The following is an 18059-nucleotide window of genomic DNA, read 5'->3' on the forward strand; positions in this document are numbered from 1 at the left end:
TGTAAGTGGCCTCAGCCAGAGCCACAGGCCCTGGTGTGGTGTAAGTGGCCTCAGCCAGTGCCACAGGCCCTGGTGTGGTGTAAGTGGCCTGAGCAAGAGCCACAGACCCTGGTGTGGTGTAATTGGCCTCAATAGCAACTAATGCCCTGGTGTGGTGTAGGTGGCCTCAGCCAGCAGCCACAGGCCCTGGTGTGGTGTAAGTGGCCTCAGCCAGCAGCCACAGGCCCTGGTGTGGTGTAAGTGGCCTCAGCCAGCAGCCACAGGCCCTGATGTGGTGTAAGTGGCCCCAGCCGGTCACTCAGGCCCTGGTGTGGTGTAGGTGGCATCAGCTAGCAGCACAAGACATTGGAAAACAGCCAACAGCAATGTCGTTAATGTGCCCTCATTAATGGGCAGCTGCTTTTGGTCTTTTAATACACCCCTTCTCTGGATCAAAAGCGGTTCAATGACATGAAAATGAAAGGCTTACAGCACCAGGTATTCCCAGGCAGTCTCCCATCCAAGTACTAACCAAGCCCAGCCCTGCTTAGCTTCCGAGATCAGACGAGGTCGGGCGTGCTCAGGGTGGTATGGCCGTAAGCTGCTGGCCCCAGCACAATGTCTCAATTTATGGATTCAACTGATTAGGTGGCAAGTACCTGAAGTTACGAAGACAATCCTTTAACCATACCTGCATGTTTGCATAATACCCTAACCCAAAGGCTCAGTTTAGCATTTATCTAACAGCACAGGCCCTGGATTGTTGAAGATGGCCTCAGGAACCAGCACAGGGCCTGGTGTGTTGTACATGGCCACAGCTAGCAGCACAGGGCCTGGTTTGGTGAAGATGGCCTCGGCCAGAAGCGCAGGGCCTGGTGTGATGTGAGTGGCCTGAGCAAGAGCCACAGGCCCTGGTGTGGTGTAAGTGGCCTCAGCCAGAAGCCACAGGCACTGGTGTGGTGTAAGTGGCCTCAGCCAGCAGCCACAGGCCCTGGTGTGGTGTAAGTGGCCTCAGCCAGCAGCCACAGGCCCTGGTGTGGTGTAAGTGGCCTCAGCCAGTGCCACAGGCCCTGGTGTGGTGTAAGTGGCCTGAGCAAGAGCCACAGACCCTGGTGTGGTGTAATTGGCCTCAATAGCAACTAATGCCCTGGTGTGGTGTAAGTGGCCTCAGCCAGCAGCCACAGGCCCTGGTCTGGTGTAAGTGGCCTCAGCCAGCAGCCACAGGCCCTGGTGGGGTGTAATTGGCCTCAATAGCAACTAATGCCCTGGTGTGGTGTAGGTGGCCTCAGCCAGCAGCCACAGGCCCTGGTGTGGTGTAAGTGGCCTCAGCCAGCAGCCACAGGCCCTGGTGTGGTGTAAGGGGCCTCAATAGCAACTAATGCCCTGGTGTGCTGTAAGTGGCTTCAGCCAGCAGCCACAGGCACTGGTGTGGTGTAAGTGCCCTCAGCCAGCAGCCACAGGCCCTGGTGTGGTGTAAGTGCCCTCAGCCAGCAGCCACAGGCGCTGGTGTGGTGTAAGTGGCCTCAGCCAGTGCCACAGGCCCTGGTGTGGTGTAAGTGGCCTGAGCAAGAGCCACAGGCCCTGGTGTGGTGTAAGTGGCCTCAGCCACAAGCCACAGGCACTGGTGTGGTGTAAGTGCCCTCAGCCAGCAGCCACAGGCCCTGGTGTGGTGTAAGTGGCCTCAGCCAGCAGCCACAGGCCCTGGTGTGGTGTAAGTGGCCAAAGCAAGAGTCACAGACCCTGGTGTGGTGTAATTGGCCTCAATAGCAACTAATGCCCTGGTGTGGTGTAGGTGGCCTCAGCCAGCAGCCACAGGCCCTGGTGTGGTGTAAGTGGCCTCAGCCAGTGCCAGAGGCCCTGGTGTGGTGTAAGTGGCCTGAGCAAGAGCCACAGACCCTGGTGTGGTGTAATTGGCCTCAATAGCAACTAATGCCCTGGTGTGGTGTAAGTGGCCTCAGCCAGCAGCCACAGGCCCTGGTGTGGTGTAAGTGGCCTCAGCCAGCAGCCACAGGCCCTGATGTGGTGTAAGTGGCCCCAGCCGGTCACTCAGGCCCTGGTGTGGTGTAGGTGGCATCAGCTAGCAGCACAAGACATTGGAAAACAGCCAAAAGCAATGTCGTTAATGTGCCCTCATTAATGGGCAGCTGCTTTTGGTCTTTTAATACACCCCTTCTCTGGATCAAAAGCGGTTCAATGACATGAAAATGAAAGGCTTACAGCACCAGGTATTCCCAGGCAGCCTCCCATCCAAGTACTAACCAAGCCCAGCGCTGCTTAGCTTCCGAGATCAGACAAGGTCGGGTGTGCTCAGGGTGGTATGGCCGTAAGCTGCTGGCCCCAGCACAATGTCTCAATTTATGGATTCAACTGATTAGGTGGCAAGTACCTGAAGTTACGAAGACAATCCTTTAACCATACCTGCATGTTTGCATAATACCCTAACCCAAAGGCTCAGTTTAGCATTTATCTAACAGCACAGGCCCTGGATTGTTGAAGAAGGCCTCAGGAACCAGCACAGGGCCTGGTGTGTTGTACATGGCCACAGCTAGCAGCACAGGGCCTGGTTTGGTGAAGATGGCCTCGGCCAGAAGCGCAGGGCCTGATGTGATGTGAGTGGCCTGAGCAAGAGCCACAGGCCCTGGTGTGGTGTAAGTGGCCTCAGCCAGAAGCCACAGGCACTGGTGTGGTGTAAGTGCCCTCAGCCAGCAGCCACAGGCCCTGGTGTGGTGTAAGTGTCCTCAGCCAGCAGCCACAGGCCCTGGTGTGGTGTAAGTGGCCTCAGCCAGCAGCCACAGGCCCTGGTGTGGTGTAAGTGGCCTCAGCCAGTGCAACAGGCCCTGGTGTGGTGTAAGTGGCCTGAGCAAGAGTCACAGACCCTGGTGTGGTGTAATTGGCCTCAATAGCAACTAAGGCCCTGGTGTGGTGTAGGTGGCCTCAGCCAGCAGCCACAGGCCCTTGTGTGGTGTAAGTGGCCTCAGCCAGCAGCCACAGGCCCTGGTGTGGTGTAAGTGGCCTCAGCCAGCAGCCACAGGCCCTGGTGTGGTGTAATTGGCCTCAATAGCAACTAAGGCCCTGGTGTGGTGTAAGTGGCCTGAGCAAGAGCCACAGACCCTGGTGTGGTGTAATTGGCCTCAATAGCAACTAAGGCTCTGGTGTGGTGTAAGTGGCCTCAGCCAGCAGCCACAGGCCCTGGTGTGGTGTAAGTGGCCTCAGCCAGCAGCCACAGGCCCTGATGTGGTGTAAGTGGCCCCAGCCGGTCACTCAGGCCCTGGTGTGGTGTAGGTGGCATCAGCTAGCAGCACAAGACATTGGAAAACAGCCAAAAGCAATGTCGTTAATGTGCCCTCATTAATGGGCAGCTGCTTGAGGTCTTTTAATACACCCCTTCTCTGGATCAAAAGCGGTTCAATGACATGAAAATGAAAGGCTTACAGCACAAGTTACGAAGACAATCCTATAACCATACCTGCATGTTTGCATAATACCCTAACCCAAAGGCTCAGTTTAGCATTTATCCAACAGCACAGGCCCTGGATTGTTGAAGATGGCCTCAGGAACCAGCACAGGGCCTGGTGTGTTGTACATGGCCACAGCTAGCAGCACAGGGCCTGGTTGGGTGAAGATGGCCTCGGCCAGAAGCGCAGGGCCTGGTGTGATGTGAGTGGCCTGAGCAAGAGCCACAGGCCCTGGTGTGGTGTAAGTGGCCTCAGCCAGAAGCCACAGGCACTGGTGTGGTGTAAGTGGCCTCAGCCAGCAGCCACAGGCCCTGGTGTGGTGTAAGTGGCCTCAGCCAGCAGCCACAGGCCCTGGTGTGGTGTAAGTGGCCTCAGCCAGCAGCCACAGGCCCTGGTGTGGTGTGGGTGGCCTCAGCCAGCAGCCACAGGCCCTGGTGTGGTGTAAGTGGCCTCAGCCAGCAGCCACAGGCCCTGGTGTGGTGTAAGTGGCCTCAGCCAGAGCCACAGGCCCTGGTGTAGTGTAAGTGGCCTCAGCCAGTGCCACAGGCCCTGGTGTGGTGTAAGTGGCCTGAGCAAGAGCCACAGACCCTGGTGTGGTGTAATTGGCCTCAATAGCAACTAATGCCCTGGTGTGGTGTAGGTGGCCTCAGCCAGCAGCCACAGGCCCTGGTGTGGTGTAAGTGGCCTCAGCCAGTGCCACAGGCCCTGGTGTGGTGTAAGGGGCCTCAATAGCAACTAATGCCCTGGTGTGGTGTAAGTGGCCTCAGCCAGCAGCCACAGGCACTGGTGTGGTGTAAGTGGCCTCAGCCAGCAGCACAAGGCCCTGGTGTGGTGTAAGTGGCCTCAGCCAGTGCCAGAGGCCCTGGTGTGGTGTAAGTGGCCTGAGCAAGAGCCACAGACCCTGGTGTGGTGTAATTGGCCTCAATAGCAACTAATGCCCTGGTGTGGTGTAGGTGGCCTCAGCCAGCAGCCACAGGCCCTGGTGTGGTGTAAGTGGCCTCAGCCAGTGCCAGAGGCCCTGGTGTGGTGTAAGTGGCCTGAGCAAGAGCCACAGACCCTGGTGTGGTGTAATTGGCCTCAATAGCAACTAATGCCCTGGTGTGGTGTAAGTGGCCTCAGCCAGCAGCCACAGGCCCTGGTGTGGTGTAAGTGGCCTCAGCCAGCAGCCACAGGCCCTGATGTGGTGTAAGTGGCCCCAGCCGGTCACTCAGGCCCTGGTGTGGTGTAGGTGGCATCAGCTAGCAGCACAAGACATTGGAAAACAGCCAAAAGCAATGTCGTTAATGTGCCCTCATTAATGGGCAGCTGCTTTTGGTCTTTTAATACACCCCTTCTCTGGATCAAAAGCGGTTCAATGACATGAAAATGAAAGGCTTACAGCACCAGGTATTCCCAGGCAGTCTCCCATTCAAGTACTAACCAAGCCCAGCCCTGCTTAGCTTCCGAGATCAGACGAGGTCGGGCGTGCTCAGGGTGGTATGGCCGTAAGCTGCTGGCCCCAGCACAATGTCTCAATTTATGGATTCAACTGATTAGGTGGCAAGTACCTGAAGTTACGAAGACAATCCTTTAACCATACCTGCATGTTTGCATAATACCCTAACCCAAAGGCTCAGTTTAGCATTTATCTAACAGCACAGGCCCTGGATTGTTGAAGATGGCCTCAGGAACCAGCACAGGGCCTGGTGTGTTGTACATGGCCACAGCTAGCAGCACAGGGCCTGGTTTGGTGAAGATGGCCTCGGCCAGAAGCGCAGGGCCTGGTGTGATGTGAGTGGCCTGAGCAAGAGCCACAGGCCCTGGTGTGGTGTAATTGGCCTCAGCCAGCAGCCACAGGCCCTGGTGTGGTGTAAGTGGCCTCAGCCAGCAGCCACAGGCCCTGGTGTGGTGTAAGTGGCCTCAGCCAGTGCCACAGGCCCTGGTGTGGTGTAAGTGGCCTGAGCAAGAGTCACAGACCCTGGTGTGGTGTAATTGGCCTCAATAGCAACTAAGGCCCTGGTGTGGTGTAAGTGGCCTCAGCCAGAAGCCACAGGCACTGGTGTGGTGTAAGTGGCCTCAGCCAGCAGCCACAGGCCCTGGTGTGGTGTAAGTGGCCTCAGCCAGCAGCCACAGGCCCTGGTGTGGTGTAAGTGGCCTCAGCCAGCAGCCACAGGCCCTGGTGTGGTGTAAGTGGCCTCAGCCAGTGCCACAGGCCCTGGTGTGGTGTAAGTGGCCTCAGCCAGTGCCACAGGCCCTGGTGTGGTGTAAGTGGCCTGAGCAAGAGCCACAGACCCTGGTGTGGTGTAATTGGCCTCAATAGCAACTAATGCCCTGGTGTGGTGTAAGTGGCCTCAGCCAGCAGCCACAGGCCCTGGTGTGGTGTAAGTGGCCTCAGCCACTGCCACAGGCCCTGGTGTGGTGTAGGTGGCCTCAGCCAGCAGCCACAGGCCCTGGTGTGGTGTAAGTGGCCTCAATAGCAACTAATGCCCTGGTGTGGTGTAAGTGGCCTCAGCCAGCAGCCACAGGCCCTGGTGTGGTGTAAGTGGCCTCAGCCACTGCCACAGGCCCTGGTGTGGTGTAAGTGGCCTCAATAGCAACTAAGGCCCTGGTGTGGTGTAGGTGGCCTCAGCCAGCAGCCACAGGCCCTGGTGTGGTGTAAGTGGCCTCAGCCAGTGCCACAGGCCCTGGTGTGGTGTAAGTGGCCTGAGCAAGAGCCACAGACCCTGGTGTGGTGTAATTGGCCTCAATAGCAACTAATGCTCTGGTGTGGTGTAAGTGGCCTCAGCCAGCAGCCACAGGCCCTGGTGTGGTGTAAGTGGCCTCAGCCAGCAGCCACAGGCCCTGATGTGGTGTAAGTGGCCCCAGCCGGTCACTCAGGCCCTGGTGTGGTGTAGGTGGCATCAGCTAGCAGCACAAGACATTGGAAAACAGCCAAAAGCAATGTCGTTAATGTGCCCTCATTAATGGGCAGCTGCTTTTGGTCTTTTAATACACCCCTTCTCTGGATCAAAAGCGGTTCAATGACATGAAAATGAAAGGCTTACAGCACCAGGTATTCCCAGGTAGTCTCCCATCCAAGTACTAACCAAGCCCAGCCCTGCTTAGCTTCCGAGATCAGACGAGGTCGGGCGTGCTCAGGGTGGTATGGCCGTAAGCTGCTGGCCCCAGCACAATGTCTCAATTTATGGATTCAACTGATTAGGTGGCAAGTACCTGAAGTTACGAAGACAATCCTTTAACCATACCTGCATGTTTGCATAATACCCTAACCCAAAGGCTCAGTTTAGCATTTATCTAACAGCACAGGCCCTGGATTGTTGAAGATGGCCTCAGGAACCAGCACAGGGCCTGGTGTGTTGTACATGGCCACAGCTAGCAGCACAGGGCCTGGTTTGGTGAAGATGGCCTCGGCCAGAAGCGCAGGGTCTGGTGTGATGTGAGTGGCCTGAGCAAGAGCCACAGGCCATGGTGTGGTGTAAGTGGCCTCAGCCAGAAGCCACAGGTACTGGTGTGGTGTAAGTGGCCTCAGCCAGCAGCCACAGGCCCTGGTGTGGTGTAAGTGGCCTCAGCCAGCAGCCACAGGCCCTGGTGTGGTGTAAGTGGCCTCAGCCAGAGCCACAGGCCCTGGTGTGGTTTAAGTGGCCTCAGCCAGTGCCACAGGCCCTGGTGTGGTGTAAGTGGCCTGAGCAAGAGCCACAGACCCTGGTGTGGTGTAATTGGCCTCAATAGCAACTAATGCCCTGGTGTGGTGTAGGTGGCCTCAGCCAGCAGCCACAGGCCCTGGTGTGGTGTAAGTGGCCTCAATAGCAAATAATGCCCTGGTGTGGTGTAAGTGGCCTCTGCCAGCAGCCACAGGCCCTGGTGTGGTGTAAGTGGCCTCAGCCAGTGCCACAGGCCCTGGTGTGGTGTAAGTGGCCTGAGCAAGAGCCACAGACCCTGGTGTGGTGTAATTGGCCTCAATAGCAACTAATGCTCTGGTGTGGTGTAAGTGGCCTCAGCCAGCAGCCACAGGCCCTGGTGTGGTGTAAGTGGCCTCAGCCAGCAGCCACAGGCCCTGATGTGGTGTAAGTGGCCCCAGCCGGTCACTCAGGCCCTGGTGTGGTGTAGGTGGCATCAGCTAGCAGCACAAGACATTGGAAAACAGCCAAAAGCAATGTCGTTAATGTGCCCTCATTAATGGGCAGCTGCTTTTGGTCTTTTAATACACCCCTTCTCTGGATCAAAAGCGGTTCAATGACATGAAAATGAAAGGCTTACAGCACCAGGTATTCCCAGGTAGTCTCCCATCCAAGTACTAACCAAGCCCAGCCCTGCTTAGCTTCCGAGATCAGACGAGGTCGGGCGTGCTCAGGGTGGTATGGCCGTAAGCTGCTGGCCCCAGCACAATGTCTCAATTTATGGATTCAACTGATTAGGTGGCAAGTACCTGAAGTTACGAAGACAATCCTTTAACCATACCTGCATGTTTGCATAATACCCTAACCCAAAGGCTCAGTTTAGCATTTATCTAACAGCACAGGCCCTGGATTGTTGAAGATGGCCTCAGGAACCAGCACAGGGCCTGGTGTGTTGTACATGGCCACAGCTAGCAGCACAGGGCCTGGTTTGGTGAAGATGGCCTCGGCCAGAAGCGCAGGGCCTGGTGTGATGTGAGTGGCCTGAGCAAGAGCCACAGGCCCTGGTGTGGTGTAATTGGCCTCAGCCAGCAGCCACAGGCCCTGGTGTGGTGTAAGTGGCCTCAGCCAGCAGCCACAGGCCCTGGTGTGGTGTAAGTGGCCTCAGCCAGAGCCACAGGCCCTGGTGTGGTGTAAGTGGCCTCAGCCAGTGCCACAGGCCCTGGTGTGGTGTAAGTGGCCTGAGCAAGAGCCACAGACCCTGGTGTGGTGTAATTGGCCTCAATAGCAACTAATGCCCTGGTGTGGTGTAGGTGGCCTCAGCCAGCAGCCACAGGCCCTGGTGTGGTGTAAGTGGCCTCAATAGCAACTAATGCCCTGGTGTGGTGTAAGTGGCCTCAGCCAGCAGCCACAGGCCCTGGTGTGGTGTAAGTGGCCTGAGCAAGAGCCACAGACCCTGGTGTGGTGTAATTGGCCTCAATAGCAACTAAGGCCCTGGTGTGGTGTAGGTGGCCTCAGCCAGCAGCCACAGGCCCTGGTGTGGTGTAAGTGGCCTCAGCCAGCAACCATAGGGCCTGATGTGGTGTAAGTGGCCCCAGCCGGTCACTCAGGCCCTGGTGTGGTGTAAGTGGCATCAGCTAGCAGCACAAGACATTGGAAAACAGCCAAAAGCAGTGTCGTTAATGTGCCCTCATTAATGGGCAGCTGCTTTTGGTCTTTTAATACACCACTTCTCTGGATCAAAAGTGGTTCAATGACATGAAAATGAAAGGCTTACAGCACCAGGTATTCCCAGGCAGTCTCCCATCCAAGTACTAACCACGCCCAGCCCTTCTTAGCTTCCGAGATCAGACGAGGTCGGGCGTGCTCAGGGTGGTATGGCCGTAAGCTGCTGGCCCCAGCACAATGTCTCAATTTATGGATTCAACTGATTAGGTGGCAAGTACCTGAAGTTACGAAGACAATCCTATAACCATACCTGCATGTTTGCATAATACCCTAACCCAAAGGCTCAGTTTGGCATTTATCTAACAGCACAGGCCCTGGATTGTTGAAGATGGCCTCAGGAACCAGCACAGGGCCTGGTGTGTTGTACATGGCCACAGCAAGCAGCACAGGGCCAGGTTTGGTGAAGATGGCCTCGGCCAGAAGCACAGGGTCTGGTGTGATATGAGTGGCCTGAGCAAGAGCCACAGGCCCTGGTGTGGTGTAAGTGGCCTCAGCCAGCAGCCACAGGCCCTGGTGTGGTGTGGGTGGCCTCAGCCAGCAGCCACAGGCCCTTGTGTGGTGTAAGTGGCCTCAGCCAGCAGCCACAGGCCCTGGTGTGGTGTAAGTGGCCTCAGCCAGTGCCACAGGCCCTGGTGTGGTGTAATTGGCCTCAATAGCAACTAAGGCCCTGGTGTTGTGTATGTGGCCTCAGCCAGCAGCCACAGGCCCTGGTGTGGTGTAAGTGGCCTCAATAGCAACTAATGCCCTGGTGTGGTGTAAGTGGCCTCAGCCAGCAGCCACAGGCACTGGTGTGGTGTAAGTGCCCTCAGCCAGCAGCCACAGGCACTTGGTGTGGTGTAAGTGCCCTCAGCCAGCAGCCACAGGCCCTGGTGTGGTGTAAGTGGCCTGAGCAAGAGCCACAGGCCCTGGTGTGGTGTAAGTGGCCTCAGCCAGAAGCCACAGGCACTGGTGTGGTGTAAGTGCCCTCAGCCAGCAGCCACAGGCCCTGGTGTGGTGTAAGTGGCCTCAGCCAGCAGCCACAGGCCCTGGTGTGGTGTAAGTGGCCTCAGCCAGCAGCCACAGGCCCTGGTGTGGTGTAAGTGGCCTCAGCCAGTGCCACAGGCCCTGGTGTGGTGTAAGTGGCCTGAGCAAGAGCCACAGACCCTGGTGTGGTGTAATTGGCCTCAATAGCAACTAATGCCCTGGTGTGGTGTAAGTGGCCTCAGCCAGCAGCCACAGGCCCTGATGTGGTGTAAGTGGCCCCAGCCGGTCACTCAGGCCCTGGTGTGGTGTAGGTGGCATCAGCTAGCAGCACAAGACATTGGAAAACAGCCAAAAGCAATGTCGTTAATGTGCCCTCATTAATGGGCAGCTGCTTTTGGTCTTTTAATACACCCCTTCTCTGGATCAAAAGCGGTTCAAAGACATGAAAATGAAAGGCTTACAGCACCTGGTATTCCAAGGAAGTCTCCCATCCAAGTACTAACCAAGCCCAGCCCTGCTTAGCTTCCGAGATCAGACGTGGTCGGGCATGCTCAGGGTGGTATGGCCCTAAGCTGCTGGCCACAGCACAATGTCTCAATTTATGGATTCAAGTGATTAGGTGGCAAGTACCTGGAGTTACGAAGACAATCCTATAACCATACCTGCATGTTTGCATAATACCCTAACCCAAAGGCTCAGTTTAGCATTTATCCAACAGCACAGGCCCTGGATTGTTGAAGATGGCCTCAGGAACAAGAACAGGGCCTGGTGTGTTGTACATGGTCACAGCTAGCAGCACAGGGCCAGGTTTGGTGAAGATGGCCTCGGCCAGAAGCACAGGGTCTGGTGTGATATGAGTGGCCTGAGCAAGAGCCACAGGCCCTGGTGTGGAGTAAGTGGCCTGAGCAAGAGCCACAGGCCCTGGTGTGGTGTAAGTGGCCTCAGCCAGAGCCACAGGCCCTGGTGTGGTGTAAGTGGCCTTAGAAGCAAATAAGGCCGTGGTGTGGTGTAAGTGGCCTCAGCCAGAGCCACAGGCCCTGGTGTGGTGTAAGTGGCCTCAATAGCAACTAAGGCCCTGGTGTGGTGTAAGTGGCCTCATCCAGCAGCCACAGGCCTTGGTGTGGTGTAAGTCGCCTCATCCAGCAGCCACAGGCCCTGGTGTGGTGTAAGTGGCCTGAGCAAGAGCCACAGACCCTGGTGTGGTGTAAGTGGCCTCAGCCAGCAGCCACAGGCCCTGGTGTGGTGTAAGTGCCCTCAGCCAGCAGCCACAGGCCCTGGTGTGGTGTAAGTGGCCTCAGCCAGCAGCCACAGGCCCTGGTGTGGTGTAAGTGGCCTCAGCCAGAGCCACAGGCCCTGGTGTGGTGTAAGTGGCCTCAGCCAGTGCCACAGGCCCTGGTGTGGTGTAAGTGGCCTGAGCAAGAGCCACAGACCCTGGTGTGGTGTAATTGGCCTCAATAGCAACTAATGCCCTGGTGTGGTGTAGGTGGCCTCAGCCAGCAGCCACAGGCCCTGGTGTGGTGTAAGTGGCCTCAATAGCAACTAATGCCCTGGTGTGGTGTAAGTGGCCTCAGCCAGCAGCCACAGGCCCTGGTGTGGTGTAAGTGGCCTGAGCAAGAGCCACAGACCCTGGTGTGGTGTAATTGGCCTCAATAGCAACTAAGGCCCTGGTGTGGTGTAGGTGGCCTCAGCCAGCAGCCACAGGCCCTGGTGTGGTGTAAGTGGCCTCAGCCAGTGCCACAGGCCCTGGTGTGGTGTAAGTGGCCTGAGCAAGAGCCACAGACCCTGGTGTGGTGTAATTGGCCTCAATAGCAACTAATGCCCTGGTGTGGTGTAAGTGGCCTCAGCCAGCAGCCACAGGCCCTGGTGTGGTGTAAGTGGCCTCAGCCAGCAGCCACAGGCCCTGATGTGGTGTAAGTGGCCCCAGCCGGTCACTCAGGCCCTGGTGTGGTGTAGGTGGCATCAGCTAGCAGCACAAGACATTGGAAAACAGCCAAAAGCAATGTCGTTAATGTGCCCTCATTAATGGGCAGCTGCTTTTGGTCTTTTAATACACCCCTTCTCTGGATCAAAAGCGGTTCAATAACATGAAAATGAAAGGCTTACAGCACCAGGTATTCCCAGGCAGTCTCCCATCCAAGTACTAACCAAGCCCAGCCCTGCTTAGCTTCCGAGATCAGACGAGGTCGGGCGTGCTCAGGGTGGTATGGCCGTAAGCTGCTGGCCCCAGCACAATGTCTCAATTTATGGATTCAACTGATTAGGTGGCAAGTACCTGAAGTTACGAAGACAATCCTTTAACCATACCTGCATGTTTGCATAATACCCTAACCCAAAGGCTCAGTTTAGCATTTATCTAACAGCACAGGCCCTGGATTGTTGAAGATGGCCTCAGGAACCAGCACAGGGCCTGGTGTGTTGTACATGGCCACAGCTAGCAGCACAGGGCCTGGTTTGGTGAAGATGGCCTCGGCCAGAAGCGCAGGGCCTGGTGTGATGTGAGTGGCCTGAGCAAGAGCCACAGGCCCTGGTGTGGTGTAAGTGGCCTGAGCAAGAGCCACAGGCCCTGGTGTGGTGTAAGTGGCCTCAGCCAGCAGCCACAGGCCCTGGTGTGGTGTAAGTGGCCTCAATAGCAACTAAGGCCCTGGTGTGGTGTAAGTGGCCTCAGACAGAAGCCACAGGCACTGGTGTGGTGTAAGTGGCCTCAGCCAGCAGCCACAGGCCCTGGTGTGGTGTAAGTGGCCTCAGCCAGCAGCCACAGGCCCTGGTGTGGTGTAAGTGGCCTCAGCCAGCAGCCACAGGCCCTGGTGTGGTGTAAGTGGCCTCAGCCAGAGCCACAGGCCCTGGTGTGGTGTAAGTGGCCTCAGCCAGCAGCCACAGGCCCTGGTGTGGTGTAAGTGGCCTCAGCCAGCAGCCACAGGCCCTGGTGTGGTGTAAGTGGCCTCAGCCAGAGCCACAGGCCCTGGTGTGGTGTAAGTGGCCTCAGCCAGTGCCACAGGCCCTGGTGTGGTGTAAGTGGCCTGAGCAAGAGCCACAGACCCTGGTGTGGTGTAATTGGCCTCAATAGCAACTAATGCCCTGGTGTGGTGTAGGTGGCCTCAGCCAGCAGCCACAGGCCCTGGTGTGGTGTAAGTGGCCTCAATAGCAACTAATGCCCTGGTGTGGTGTAAGTGGCCTCAGCCAGCAGCCACAGGCCCTGGTGTGGTGTAAGTGGCCTGAGCAAGAGCCACAGACCCTGGTGTGGTGTAATTGGCCTCAATAGCAACTAAGGCCCTGGTGTGGTGTAGGTGGCCTCAGCCAGCAGCCACAGGCCCTGGTGTGGTGTAAGTGGCCTCAGCCAGCAGCCACAGGCCCTGGTGTGGTGTAAGTGGCCTCAGCCAGAGCCACAGGCCCTGATGTGGTGTAAGTGGCCCCAGCCGGTCACTCAGGCCCTGGTGTGGTGTAGGTGGCATCAGCTAGCAGCACAAGACATTGGAAAACAGCCAAAAGCAATGTCGTTAATGTGCCCTCATTAATGGGCAGCTGCTTTTGGTCTTTTAATACACCCCTTCTCTGGATCAAAAGCGGTTCAATGACATGAAAATGAAAGGCTTACAGCACCAGGTATTCCCAGGCAGTCTCCCATCCAAGTACTAACCAAGCCCAGCCCTGCTTAGCTTCCGAGATCAGACGAGGTCGGGCGTGCTCAGGGTGGTATGGCCGTAAGCTGCTGGCCCCAGCACAATGTCTCAATTTATGGATTCAACTGATTAGGTGGCAAGTACCTGAAGTTACGAAGACAATCCTTTAACCATACCTGCATGTTTGCATAATACCCTAACCCAAAGGCTCAGTTTAGCATTTATCTAACAGCACAGGCCCTGGATTGTTGAAGATGGCCTCAGGAACCAGCACAGGGCCTGGTGTGTTGTACATGGCCACAGCTAGCAGCACAGGGCCTGGTTTGGTGAAGATGGCCTCGGCCAGAAGCGCAGGGCCTGGTGTGATGTGAGTGGCCTGAGCAAGAGCCACAGGCCCTGGTGTGGTGTAAGTGGCCTCAGCCAGAAGCCACAGGCACTGGTGTGGTGTAAGTGGCCTCAGCCAGCAGCCACAGGCCCTGGTGTGGTGTAAGTGGCCTCAGCCAGCAGCCACAGGCCCTGGTGTGGTGTAAGTGGCCTCAGCCAGCCGCCACAGGCCCTGGTGTGGTGTAAGTGGCCTCAGCCAGAGCCACAGGCCCTGGTGTGGTGTAAGTGGCCTCAGCCAGTGCCACAGGCCCTGGTGTGGTGTAAGTGGCCTGAGCAAGAGCAACAGGCCCTGGTGTGGTGTAATTGGCCTCAATAGCAACTAAGGCCCTGGTGTGGTGTATGTGGCCTCAGCCAGCAGCCACAGGCCCTGGTGTGGTGTAAGTGGCCTCAGAAGCAAATAAGGCCGTGGTGTTGTGTATGTGGCCTCAGCCAGCAGCCACAGGCCCTTGGTGTGGTGTAAGTGGCCTCAGCCAGCAGCCACAGGCCCTGGTGTGGTGTGGGTGGCCTCAGCCAGCAGCCACAGGCCCTTGGTGTGGTGTAAGTCGCCTCATCCAGCAGCCACAGGCCCTGATGTGGTGTAAGTGGCCTCAGCCAGAGCCACAGGCCCTGGTGTGGTGTAAGTGGCCTCAGCCAGAGCCACAGGGTCTGGTGTGATATGAGTGGCCTGAGCAAGAGCCACAGGCCCTGGTGTGGTGTAAGTGGCCTCAGCCAGCAGCCACAGGCCCTGGTGTGGTGTGGGTGGCCTCAGCCAGCAGCCACAGGCCCTTGGTGTGGTGTAAGTCGCCTCATCCAGCAGCCACAGGCCCTGATGTGGTGTAAGTGGCCTCAGCCAGAGCCACAGGCCCTGGTGTGGTGTAAGTGGCCTCAGCCAGAGCCACAGGCCCTGATGTGGTGTAAGTGGCCCCAGCCGGTCACTCAGGCCCTGGTGTGGTGTAGGTGGCATCAGCTAGCAGCACAAGACATTGGAAAACAGCCAAAAGCAGTGTCGTTAATGTGCCCTCATTAATGGGCAGCTACTTTTGGTCTTTTAATACACCCCTTCTCTGGATCAAAAGCGGTTCAATGACATGAAAATGAAAGGCTTACAGCACAAGGTATTCCCAGGCAGTCTCCCATCCAAGTACTAACCAAGCCCAGCCCTTCTTAGCTTCCGAGATCAGACGAGGTCGGGCGTACTCAGGGTGGTATGGCCGTAAGCTGCTGGCCCCAGCACAATGTCTCAATTTATGGATTCAACTGATTAGGTGGCAAGTACCTGAAGTTACGAAGACAATCCTATAACCATACCTGCATGTTTGCATAATACCCTAACCCAAAGGCTCAGTTTGGCATTTATCTAACAGCACAGGCCCTGGATTGTTGAAGATGGCCTCAGGAACCAGCACAGGGCCTGGTGTGTTGTACATGGCCACAGCAAGCAGCACAGGGCCAGGTTTGGTGAAGATGGCCTCGGCCAGAAGCACAGGGTCTGGTGTGATATGAGTGGCCTGAGCAAGAGCCACAGGCCCTGGTGTGGTGTAAGTGGCCTCAGCCAGCAGCCACAGGCCCTGGTGTGGTGTGGGTGGCCTCAGCCAGCAGCCACAGGCCCTTGTGTGGTGTAAGTTGCCTCAGCCAGCAGCCACAGGCCCTGGTGTGGTGTAAGTGGCCTCAGCCAGTGCCACAGGCCCTGGTGTTGTGTATGTGGCCTCAGCCAGCAGCCACAGGCCCTGGTGTGGTGTAAGTGGCCTCAATAGCAACTAATGCCCTGGTGTGGTGTAAGTGGCCTCAGCCAGCAGCCACAGGCACTGGTGTGGTGTAAGTGCCCTCAGCCAGCAGCCACAGGCACTGGTGTGGTGTAGGTGCCCTCAGCCAGCAGCCACAGGCCCTGGTGTGGTGTAAGTGGCCTGAGCAAGAGCCACAGGCCCTGGTGTGGTGTAAGTGGCCTCAGCCAGCAGCCACAGGCCCTGGTGTGGTGTAAGTGCCCTCAGCCAGCAGCCACAGGCCCTGGTGTGGTGTAAGTGGCCTCAGCCAGCAGCCACAGGCCCTGGTGTGGTGTAAGTGGCCTCAGCCAGAGCCACAGGCCCTGGTGTGGTGTAAGTGGCCTCAGCCAGTGCCACAGGCCCTGGTGTGGTGTAAGTGGCCTGAGCAAGAGCCACAGACCCTGGTGTGGTGTAATTGGCCTCAATAGCAACTAATGCCCTGGTGTGGTGTAGGTGGCCTCAGCCAGCAGCCACAGGCCCTGGTGTGGTGTAAGTGGCCTCAATAGCAACTAATGCCCTGGTGTGGTGTAAGTGGCCTCAGCCAGCAGCCACAGGCCCTGGTGTGGTGTAAGTGGCCTGAGCAAGAGCCACAGACCCTGGTGTGGTGTAATTGGCCTCAATAGCAACTAATGCCCTGGTGTGGTGTAGGTGGCCTCAGCCAGCAGCCACAGGCCCTGGTGTGGTGTAAGTGGCCTCAGCCAGCAGCCACAGGCCCTGGTGTGGTGTAAGTGGCCTCAGCCAGAGCCACAGGCCCTGATGTGGTGTAAGTGGCCCCAGCCGGTCACTCAGGCCCTGGTGTGGTGTAGGTGGCATCAGCTAGCAGCACAAGACATTGGAAAACAGCCAAAAGCAATGTCGTTAATGTGCCCTCATTAATGGGCAGCTGCTTTTGGTCTTTTAATACACCCCTTCTCTGGATCAAAAGCGGTTCAATGACATGAAAATGAAAGGCTTACAGCACCAGGTATTCCCAGGCAGTCTCCCATCCAAGTACTAACCAAGCCCAGCCCTGCTTAGCTTCCGAGATCAGACGAGGTCGGGCGTGCTCAGGGTGGTATGGCCGTAAGCTGCTGGCCCCAGCACAATGTCTCAATTTATGGATTCAACTGATTAGGTGGCAAGTACCTGAAGTTACGAAGACAATCCTTTAACCATACCTGCATGTTTGCATAATACCCTAACCCAAAGGCTCAGTTTAGCATTTATCTAACAGCACAGGCCCTGGATTGTTGAAGATGGCCTCAGGAACCAGCACAGGGCCTGGTGTGTTGTACATGGCCACAGCTAGCAGCACAGGGCCTGGTTTGGTGAAGATGGCCTCGGCCAGAAGCGCAGGGCCTGGTGTGATGTGAGTGGCCTGAGCAAGAGCCACAGGCCCTGGTGTGGTGTAAGTGGCCTCAGCCAGAAGCCACAGGCACTGGTGTGGTGTAAGTGGCCTCAGCCAGCAGCCACAGGCCCTGGTGTGGTGTAAGTGGCCTCAGCCAGCAGCCACAGGCCCTGGTGTGGTGTAAGTGGCCTCAGCCAGCCGCCACAGGCCCTGGTGTGGTGTAAGTGGCCTCAGCCAGAGCCACAGGCCCTGGTGTGGTGTAAGTGGCCTCAGCCAGTGCCACAGGCCCTGGTGTGGTGTAAGTGGCCTGAGCAAGAGCCACAGACCCTGGTGTGGTGTAATTGGCCTCAATAGCAACTAATGCCCTGGTGTGGTGTAGGTGGCCTCAGCCAGCAGCCACAGGCCCTGGTGTGGTGTAAGTGGCCTCAATAGCAACTAATGCCCTGGTGTGGTGTAAGTGGCCTCAGCCAGCAGCCACAGGCCCTGGTGTGGTGTAAGTGGCCTGAGCAAGAGCCACAGACCCTGGTGTGGTGTAATTGGCCTCAATAGCAACTAATGCCCTGGTGTGGTGTAGGTGGCCTCAGCCAGCAGCCACAGGCCCTGGTGTGGTGTAAGTGGCCTCAGCCAGCAGCCACAGGCCCTGGTGTGGTGTAAGTGGCCTCAGCCAGCAGCCACAGGCCCTGATGTGGTGTAAGTGGCCTCAGCCAGTGCCACAGGCCCTGGTGTGGTGTAAGTGGCCTGAGCAAGAGCCACAGACCCTGGTGTGGTGTAATTGGCCTCAATAGCAACTAATGCCCTGGTGAGGTGTAGGTGGCCTCAGCCAGCAGCCACAGGCCCTGGTGTGGTGTAAGTGGCCTCAGCCAGTGCCACAGGCCCTGGTGTGGTGTAAGGGGCCTCAATAGCAACTAATGCCCTGGTGTGGTGTAAGTGGCCTCAGCCAGCAGCCACAGGCACTGGTGTGGTGTAAGTGGCCTCAGCCAGCAGCCACAGGCCCTGGTGTGGTGTAAGTGGCCTCAGCCAGCAGCCACAGGCCCTGGTGTGGTGTAAGTGGCCTGAGCCAGCTGCCACAGGCCCTGGTGTGGTGTAAGTGGCCTCAGCCAGAAGCCACAGGCACTGGTGTGGTGTAAGTGCCCTCAGCCAGCAGCCACAGGCCCTGGTGTGGTGTAAGTGACCTCAGCCAGCAGCCACAGGCCCTGGTGTGGTGTAAGTGGCCTCAGCCAGCAGCCACAGGCCCTGGTGTGGTGTAAGTGGCCTCAGCCAGTGCCACAGGCCCT

At 57.2% G+C, this 18059-nt stretch overlaps 9 non-coding genes and 2 pseudogenes across 9 annotated transcripts; all 11 read right to left on the reverse strand.

The window, feature by feature from the left end:
* Window positions 1-462: 462 nt before the first annotated feature.
* LOC145426376 (5S ribosomal RNA) lies at window positions 463-581 on the reverse strand. The gene has a single exon (XR_013907086.1). It is a non-coding gene; the product is annotated as a 5S ribosomal RNA (ribosomal RNA).
* Window positions 582-2189: 1608 nt separating this feature from the next.
* Window positions 2190-2308, reverse strand: LOC145427336 (5S ribosomal RNA; annotated as a pseudogene).
* A 2497-nt stretch (window positions 2309-4805) lies between these two features.
* Window positions 4806-4924, reverse strand: LOC145426635 (5S ribosomal RNA). The gene has a single exon (XR_013907345.1). It is a non-coding gene; the product is annotated as a 5S ribosomal RNA (ribosomal RNA).
* Window positions 4925-6450: 1526 nt separating this feature from the next.
* On the reverse strand, window positions 6451-6569 carry LOC145427582 (5S ribosomal RNA). Its single transcript, XR_013908123.1, has one exon. It is a non-coding gene; the product is annotated as a 5S ribosomal RNA (ribosomal RNA).
* A 1094-nt stretch (window positions 6570-7663) lies between these two features.
* Window positions 7664-7782, reverse strand: LOC145427583 (5S ribosomal RNA). The gene has a single exon (XR_013908124.1). It is a non-coding gene; the product is annotated as a 5S ribosomal RNA (ribosomal RNA).
* A 1015-nt stretch (window positions 7783-8797) lies between these two features.
* On the reverse strand, window positions 8798-8916 carry LOC145427224 (5S ribosomal RNA). Its single transcript, XR_013907956.1, has one exon. It is a non-coding gene; the product is annotated as a 5S ribosomal RNA (ribosomal RNA).
* A 1256-nt stretch (window positions 8917-10172) lies between these two features.
* Window positions 10173-10291, reverse strand: LOC145427287 (5S ribosomal RNA; annotated as a pseudogene).
* A 1523-nt stretch (window positions 10292-11814) lies between these two features.
* LOC145426377 (5S ribosomal RNA) lies at window positions 11815-11933 on the reverse strand. The gene has a single exon (XR_013907087.1). It is a non-coding gene; the product is annotated as a 5S ribosomal RNA (ribosomal RNA).
* A 1370-nt stretch (window positions 11934-13303) lies between these two features.
* On the reverse strand, window positions 13304-13422 carry LOC145426379 (5S ribosomal RNA). The gene has a single exon (XR_013907089.1). It is a non-coding gene; the product is annotated as a 5S ribosomal RNA (ribosomal RNA).
* A 1376-nt stretch (window positions 13423-14798) lies between these two features.
* LOC145427159 (5S ribosomal RNA) lies at window positions 14799-14917 on the reverse strand. Its single transcript, XR_013907885.1, has one exon. It is a non-coding gene; the product is annotated as a 5S ribosomal RNA (ribosomal RNA).
* Window positions 14918-16407: 1490 nt separating this feature from the next.
* Window positions 16408-16526, reverse strand: LOC145426380 (5S ribosomal RNA). Its single transcript, XR_013907090.1, has one exon. It is a non-coding gene; the product is annotated as a 5S ribosomal RNA (ribosomal RNA).
* Window positions 16527-18059: the final 1533 nt, after the last annotated feature.

Source organism: Astatotilapia calliptera, chromosome 3, assembly GCF_964374335.1.
Source record: "Astatotilapia calliptera chromosome 3, fAstCal68.1, whole genome shotgun sequence".
Taxonomy (NCBI): Eukaryota; Metazoa; Chordata; class Actinopteri; order Cichliformes; family Cichlidae; genus Astatotilapia; species Astatotilapia calliptera.